The sequence below is a fragment of the Aquarana catesbeiana genome, linkage group LG11 (assembly GCF_042186555.1).
Source record: "Aquarana catesbeiana isolate 2022-GZ linkage group LG11, ASM4218655v1, whole genome shotgun sequence".
Classification (NCBI taxonomy): domain Eukaryota; kingdom Metazoa; phylum Chordata; class Amphibia; order Anura; family Ranidae; genus Aquarana; species Aquarana catesbeiana.
In genome coordinates this window covers 35,793,745-35,802,741 of record NC_133334.1, presented here as the reverse complement: position 1 = coordinate 35,802,741, position 8,997 = coordinate 35,793,745, and the positions used below count along the sequence as shown (strand labels likewise).

The 8,997-nt window shown below is 40.9% G+C and overlaps 1 pseudogene; it reads right to left on the bottom strand.

Moving 5' to 3' along the window:
- Positions 1 to 4,314: 4,314 nt before the first annotated feature.
- Positions 4,315 to 5,155, bottom strand: LOC141112945 (proteasome subunit alpha type-5-like; annotated as a pseudogene).
- Between the last annotated feature and the right edge of the window lie 3,842 nt (positions 5,156 to 8,997).

The window sequence follows — 8,997 nt, the reverse complement described above, 5'->3', positions numbered from 1 at the left end:
ATGTGAACAGCTTTACCCCGGGCCTGTTTTAATCATCAGCCATGTGACGTGAGTTGCTAAATGTTGTACCTTCAGTAAATGTAATCATGTTGCTACACTTAGAGGCGCCTCTCTTCTCTTTTATACTCAGTTGTGATATGACGCTACTCGTATATCAAGACATCACTTGTAAATCAAGACATTGCTTGTTTATCAAGTCAAAATTTATAAACAAAGTTTACTTATCTTGCAAAACACTCTCAAACCAAGTTACTCTCAATCCAAGGTTTTACTGTACCAAGTTAAATTCAGGCAAAAAATACATTTGGGGTTCATTTGCATTTTTGAGACACTATTGTGAGTTACCTTGCATTGTGGTGAACTGCAACACATGGAGGTTGATTTACTAAAGGCAAACAGACCATGCACTTTGCAAGTGCAGTCACTCCAGAGCTTAGCACATAGAGGTGAAGCTTTACTTTGCAAGGGATAACCCGATCACATGCAAGGAAAAAATAAAAAAAACAACATATTTGCTTGCATATGATTGGGTAATGGAAGTCAACACAGCTTGCCCCTTGTTTACTAAGTTCTGGAGCAATTGCACTTGCAAAGTACACAGTATTTTTGCCTTTAGTAAATCAGCCCATGTAGTACATTAAGTGCATTGACGTGCCATTCAAAATGAATGGCAAGGCAACGCAGCAACATATGAAATGCAATAGTGTAAATGGGCCCTTAATGATGTATTAATGAATACAGAGCTGTGTGTAATTGGTGCCTTTAAATCTGCCCTAGAGATCAGCTTTAATGAAGAACTCTTAACTATTTTAAAAGATATGTATTATTTATTAGTTATTATTACTTAATTTTCTTTCTTTCCTTGAAATTGGAAAGCAGCTAATATGCTAGCAAGTTTCTTACACCTTCTCCTAATTTGGGACCAAATTATAAACAGGACAAATGATCATGTGGTTTTAGAGATTGTATACTCCATAGTGAAGAGTTATTGAACTGTTATGTTTTCAGAAGAAAGAAAGAAAGAAAGAAAGAAAGAAAGAAAGAAAGAAAAGAGAAAGAAAAAAAAAGAAAGGGAGAAATAAAAAGAACGTAAGAAGAAAATTAGGAATGGAAGAAAAGGAATAAATGAAGGAAGGAAATAAATGTAGCGCTGGTAGATTTTCAATCTACCGCTGATAGGTAAATTCTCGTGGGTTACTTGTTAGGTGAAGTTAGATTTGCCTCTGTTCCAGCTTGGCTGAGTTGCGTGTAGTTCAACACTGTGCCAGTGAGTGTCGTTGTCACCATGGGCTGGTGTTGGAAAGGCAACGTGTTGAAGCGTATGGGTGCTCCTCTGTCCCGGAGACAACTCGGTGGAGGTGGTTCTCCGAGCATTCTGGGAGAGGGTATTTATGGGACAGACGCCATGTTTAGGGGTTCGTTTTTAGCCACCTGCTGGCCCTCCTGGCCGACAGGTATGCGTTAGGAGTACCACCTCGTGGTCCTCCGATCGGGAGGCCCACGCGGCTGCAGCGTGTGGGTGGGCCCAGAAGTCTGTCTGGGGCCTACCACAGCAGCAGAGGAATGGTCCTGAGCTGTCTATCCTGAGAGAAGAAGCTGGACAACCGAGAGGATCCCAGGGGAGGACCCGTCATGGAAGGATCACGCAGAGTGCTGGTCTGGAGAGGGGCCTGGTGACTCGGTTGGAGGACGCATCCTGAAGTAATCTTACTGCATAGTACTGCCGGGTTGGCTTAAAGGTTCAAGTACTGTGTCTGATATTCATCGCAAACCAATACATCCTGTGGCATAGGATCGTACGGGTTTTATTCCAAACAAGTCTGTGGCAGAGACTTTTGTTCGTGCTACATGCTGGCTGCTAGACAAGTGAGAGAGGCCTATCCAGGCGGGCAAAGATTGAATCCCACAAGGGGAGTGCATTCAACTACAAGTGTTCAATTCCAAAGAATGTTCTAAAGAATACTAAGGAAAGGTATTTGAGCTTCCCTGCAACTTTCCTTCTGCCTCTTTCCTGCTACTTCCTTTATTATTTGTTCATTAAAGCATTGGAAAATATACTCAAGTGTTTGGTGTATACATCGTCCAGAGGTAAACTCAACGGAACCCTAGACCCGGTGCCGGTGAAACAGAGGTATCGAGAGTGAAGGTAACAGCCCGCTTTAAACCAGCAGCTCCACCGAGAGTTAGTGCTACATAGAGAAGGAGAAAAAGAAAGGAAAAAGGAATAGATTGAAAGAAGGAAACAAATTAATGAAGAAAGGAAAGAAAGGAAGAAAGGAAAAAAAAAAAAAGAAAAAAGAAGGGAAGAAAGGAAAAGAAGAAAAGGGAGAAAGGAAGGAATAAATGAAGGAAAGAGAGAATTACTGAAAGGAAGGAAGGAAAGGAATGAAAGAAAGGGAAGGGAAGGGAAGGGAAGGGAAGGGAAGGGAAGGGAAGGGAAGGGAAGAAAGAAAGAAAGAAAGAAAGAAAGAAAGAAAGAAAGAAAGAAAGAAAGAAAGAAAGAAAGAAAGAAAGAAAGAAAGAAAGAAAGAAAGAAAGAAAGAAAGAAAGAAAGAAAGAAAAAAAGAAAGGGAGAAAGAAAACAAAGAAAAGGAAGAAAGCAAGGAAAAAAGAAAGGACAAAAAGAAGGCAGGAAAAGAATGAAAGAAAGGAAGGAAAGGAAGGGAAGAAAGGAAAGGAAAGAATGAGAGAAGGAAAGGAAAGGAAAATCAAAGAAAGGAAAGGAAAGGAAAGAAAGAAGATGGGTTTGAGTGCAGCAATGCTCAGATCTATTTTCAGAACACCAATGCTAATTAGTTAATGTGATGGAGATATTGACGATCTGGTTAATCATTATCACACAAGGCTGTTAAAGTAATCAGGTAATTTGATGTACAGTATTGGGGGTTAGGTTGTTCAGTACCATGCACTGCAATGTGCTTCTAGGGTTAATATCACGTAACTGTCAGCTCTATGAACACTATTTAATACAAAACTGGATGGAACATGTCTGTGTTTGTATAATTAATGTTTTCTAGTAAATTACCAAGAGTGCATTAATAACAGAGCATCGATGGCCGTCAAGTACAAATCCCTCATATCTACCATCAGATGAATGGAGCTGATTCATAACAGTCAATAAGAAATGATTTTGTCTGGTTCTGAACTGTGACCCAGAATGATCGCTAAGTGGTTTGTACTTTTGTTTTCCTGTGTCGGGTTCATGAGTGCAGCCACCATCAGCATGGAGTTTGCATGTTGTGTGGGTTGATGCTCTCAATAATAATAGAGTAAGCACACCATACATCTTTTAGTATTTTTGCAGGATTTATTTTAGTAGAAGTTGAATGCTATTCATTTCTGACATATATAACATATGCACAGTGTTCCAATGCAGTCTAAATGTCACCTTCACTATTGAGCTCATCTTAAGCCATCAGCAAAATGAATCCAGATTTATTATACGGATGCAACGTTGCAGGATCAGGTATAGATTGTTTGACCTGGTTATAAACAGAAATCCCAGAATAAGTTCATATGTCAATGTCTTTCCAAATGTCTCTTCCTCAGTCCTTACACAACTCACTAAATTGTTTAATGATCAAGAAAGAGAAATAAGGAAGGTTCCCAAAGCTTGCATTTATTTTGACTTAAAGCAGAAATTCAGCCAAAAAAAGAAAATGAATATCGTTAAAAAATAAAATAAAACCAGCTTTTGCTGCAATTTTCCTCCAGAGATTTCCTTTGCAATACTTTCTAATGCCCTGTACACACGGTCGGATTTTCCGATGGAAAATGTGTGATAGGACCTTGTTGTTGGAAATTCCGACCGTGTGTGGGCTCCATCACACATTTTCCATCGGAATTTCCGACACACAAAGTTTGAGAGCAGGCTATAAAATTTTCCGACAACAAAATCCGTTGTCGGAAATTCCGATCGTGTGTACACAAATCCGACGCACAAAGTGCCACGCGTGCTCAGAATAAATTAAGAGACGAAAGCTATTGGCTACTGCCCCGTTTATAGTCCCGATGTACGTGTTTTACGTCACCGCGCTCAGAACGATCGGATTTTCCGACAACTTTGTGTGACCGTGTGTATGCAAGACAAGTTTGAGCCAACATCCGTCGGAAAAAATCCTAGGATTTTGTTGTCGGAATGTCCGATCAATGTCCGACCGTGTGTACGGGGCATTAGATGTCCTCAGTCTGATGGTCATCCCGGACGCACCCCCAACCTGTGACTAGACAGTGAAATGAGAGGCAGCACAATGATGTGCCCATCCCTCTATCACATTGCTCTCTTATCCTATCAGCATGCTACTTTTTTTCAGCTTTTAAGAGTAAGAAAATTTTATTTGAAACAACTTAAACCTGCATCTAAATACAGACAAAATCATAAAAAAGTGGGAAATGAAAGCAAGATGTGGTAGTTGTGGTCCAATCTGCTCTGGTAGTCCGATCGTGATGTTCCAATGTTCTTTATAACTTCTTCTACCTCCTCCTTACAGTACATTTTCTTTCCAGGCTCTATCGTTGCAAGCTCAATGTTTGTGGCATTCAATTTTTCTTCCATCACCTGTTTTAGGATAGTGAGCGATGATTTAATGGCTTCTTTCAGAGTCATTGACTTATGATAAACCTCCTCTAGACAGCTCTGAGCCCCTTCAGAAGCAGAGCCAACGGCCCCGGGCATTACACTGAACAAAAGTTCCAGAAGGATCCATGTGAAAAAGCTGAGGCCCTTTCTCATCTGTACCACCAAAAAGAAGAGCAACTCCAAATGGACAATCCATGGCTCCAGGGTCAGCATCCTCCTCTCCAAATTGTAGCGCTAAATTAGAGACTGTCCGTGTGACACTTTCTACAGTCATTGTTTCATTATAAGTAAACCAGTGATTCTGTATTTCAACTCAAGCTTTATTATTATTATTATATTATTATACAGGATTTATATCGCGCCAACAGTTTACGTAGCGCTTTACAACTTGAGGGTAGACAGTACAAATACAATACACTTTGATACAGTAGGAATCAGAGGGCCCTGCTCCTTAGAGCTTACAATCTAAGAATCAATTAAGGTCTTTGCATCTGCAATTAACCCACTCATAGCACAGCCTATATGAGCATCTATATCTACAATCTTCTTAATGCTATTGGTCTCCATTAAAGGTGATGTAATCCACTTCTCGACTGCAAGACATACTCTTTCTGAAGTTTGGATACCAATGGCTGTAGAGCCAAGCTGTCATACTCGGAGCCTATGAGAAACATCCCGCTACACCACTTCAAACCCGACCACAGCTACACGGCCTATCAGCATGCTTCTTGTCAGAACATTAACCGCATGCCGACCAGCCACCGCAGTTTACTGTGGAAGAATGGCGCGGCTGGGCGAAACAAAGTTATCTTATGTTGCTTTGCCTTTTGGCCACTAGGGGCGTGCGCGCGCCCGCAGCGTGTGCCCGGAGCCGATGCGAGTGCCCGTCGGGCGCGATGACCGTCAGGCTCTCATGATCGCTCGTGGCACAGCGAGAAGCGACACACAGATCCCGCTTCTTTCAGGGAAGAGGAGACAGATTTTGTGTTCATACCAAGTATGAACACAGATCTTTCTCTCCTCCTAGACAGTCCCATCCCCCCACAGTTAGAAACACACATAGGGAACGTAGTTAACCCCTTGATCGCCCCCTAGTGTTAACCCCTTCCCTGCCAGTGACATTTATACAGTAATCAGTGCATTTTTATAGCACTGATCGCTGCATAATTGTTAATGGTTTCAAAAATGTGTCCGATGTGTCCGCCATAATGTTGCAGTCCCAATGAAAATCGCAGATTGCCGCCATTACTAGTAAAAAAAAAATAATAATAAAAATGCCATAAATCTATACCCTATTTTGTAGACGGTATAACTTTTGAGCAAATCAATCAATATACACTTATTGCGATTATTTTTTACAAAAAATATGTAGAAGAATACAGAGTAGACGGGAAGACACTTTTGAGAGAAAAGGGAATGGTGCTGCACACCCCATATAGTGGCAAAAAATGGGAAGTTTCCCCCAATGGGGTTTTCTAGGCAGCTAGGGTTAGAATGAATAGTGGTAGATGTAATTCATAAATTATACATTTATTGATAAAAAACCATAGCACAATGACATTGACAGAATATGAGCTCTGTTACCGAAAACTTCGAAAAAATCGATACATGTGGTGCAAACACATTCTATTACACAACATTAGGTCAACAAATGCTTGTAAGTACATGAAAGCTGACGCGTTTCGACCCTTCGGGGGTCATCTTCAGAGGATGGGTTTGCTGTAGGGGAATTACAATAGTAATTCAAATTTGTATTTAAAAAACATTATAATGGTATTAATGAACATCTTCATGCATAATTACCAATCACGTTGTATAGAAAGGTTCTTCTTAACCAGAGATCCTCTAAAGGGTCCTCGCAAGATCCTACAAAGGGTCCCCCGGCCAACCAGCATCTCCAAAACAGGGCGTCCCACCTATCCGTGCGCGGCTTACAATGAGTCACACTATTAGGAGAAATTCCCCACGCGCAGGCGGCGCACAGGAAGGGGAAAGAATCAGCACCTGTAGTAAATCAGCAGGGGGACATTGTTGTAAAATACGTTGTATATTGCACACACACGGTGGTTTAGGTGGAAAATATTAGTTAATTATATTATAGTTATAATTATAAATAGGCGATCAATCACACTTAAAGGCAGAGCCCACATGCACTTATTGGTCTAATACGTATACATGTCATGTATGGCAGTAGGCACAAATATGGTAAAGTAGGAATGCATATTGCATGTAGAGTCGCATCGAGCGCGCCCATGCAGTATGTATGTGGGATCCGGTAATACTTAATAAAGGCCTGTTGTATCTATCTGATGATCAATGGGAACCGACTAGGGATGGGGGAAGGGAAAGAAAAGATAAAAATGAAGGGGAATGGATGTACCAGAGTTCATAGTCTAACTGTCAACGTCATTGTGCTATGGTTTTTATCAATAAATGTATACAGTGCAAGCTCGGATTACGAGCATAATCCGTTCCAGGAGTATGCTCATAATCCAATTTACTCGCATATCAAAGCGAGTTTTCCCATTGAAGTCAATGGAAAGGAAAACAATTTGTTCCGCATTGACTTCAATAGGATGCAATACCGCATGCGTCCATAGGCGGGGGGGCGCCGGAGAACCTCGGACATGGCCGAAAAGACCCAAGGGATACTTCGGCGGACCTCGGCAAACCTCGGAAAGACTCCGTTCACAAGCCTTTCCGAGGTTTGCCGAGGTCAGCCGAACTGTCCTCGGCCCTTTCCGTGCATTTCCGAACGGCGACTTTCGGCTCTGCTCGGCTCCGGCGCCCCTCCACCTTAGACCAAAAGTGGTACTGCACACCGCTTTTGGCCTGAATCCTGCTCATTTTGTGAGACAACACTCGCAAACCGAGTTAGGAATTTTAGAAATACAGTGCTCGGTTTGCGAAACGCTCGTTAACCGCGTTACTCACAAACCGAGGTTCCACTGTAATTTATGAATTACATCTACCACTATTCATTCTAACCTTAGCTGCCTAGAAAACCCCATTGGGGGAAACTTCTCATTTTTTATATAGAAGAATACGTATCGGCCTAGAATGAGGAAAAAAAATATTTTTTTTGATAAAAAAAAATGTGGGATATTTATTATAGCAAAAAATAAAATATATTGTGTTTTTTTTTTCAAAATTGTCACTCTACTTTTGTTTATAGCGCAAAAAATAAAAACCGCAGAGGCGATCAAATGCCACCAAAAGAAAGCTCTGTTAGTGAGAAAAAAATGACGTCAATTTTGTTTGGGTACATCGCCGCACGACTGCGCAATTGTCACTTAAAGCGACACAGTGCCGAATCACAAAAAATGGCCTGGTCATTGAGCAGTCAAATCTTCCGGGGGCTGAAATGGTTAACTGATTGGCTTTTTTTACTGCTTCTTTTTTTTTTTTTGCACAATCCAGGTTTGCTATACAGGGGCTTCAGAAAGCAGGAAAAATGCACTTACACCGTTGACATAAAAAAATACATTTAACGACTATTACAGAGTTGTATCATTTGTGTTTTTATATGTCCCTGCAGTTCAGCTTTAAAGTGGAAGAAAAGCCTAACACTTACTCTTCTTAACCACTTGCCCTCCAGAAGATTTACCCCCCCTTTATGACCAGGCCATTTTATGCAATACGGCACGGCGTTACTTTAACTGACAATTGCGCAGTTGTGCGATGATGTACCCAAATAAAATTGATGTCCATTTTTTCCACAAATAGAGTTTTCTTTTGGTGGTATTTGATCACCTCTGCAGTTTTTATTTTTTGCACTATAAACAAAAAAAGACCGACAACTTAACAAAAAAAAAAACAGTATTTTTTTCTTTCTGCTATAAAACATTCAGTAGAAAAAACAATTAAAAATCTAATTTCTTCATTAATTTAGGCCAATATGTATTCTGCTACATATTTTTGGTAAAAAAAAATTCACAATAAACGTATATTGATTGGTTTGCACAAAAGTTATAGCGTCTACAAACTACGGAATATTTTTATTTATTTATTTATTTTTTACTAGTAATGGCAGCAATCAGCGACTTATAGCAGGACTGCGATATAGCTGCGGACAAATCGGACACTAACTGACACATGTGACACTTTTTGGGGACCAGTGACACTAATACAGTGATTAGTGCTAAAAAAATATGCACTGTCACTGTACTAATGACACTGGCTGGGAATAGGTTAACATCAGGGGCGATCAAAGGGATAACTGTGTGCCTAACTTGTGTTTCCTCACAGTGGGGGAGGTGCTTTCACTATGAGAAGGCATTGATCCATGTTCCTGCTTTGCAGAGACACAGGATCAATGCCTTCCCTACTGACAGAACGGCGATCTGCATTGTTTACATAGGCAGACATTCTGGCTCTCTGCCTAATGATCGACGGGTGCCGGCAGACAGCGAGTCCAT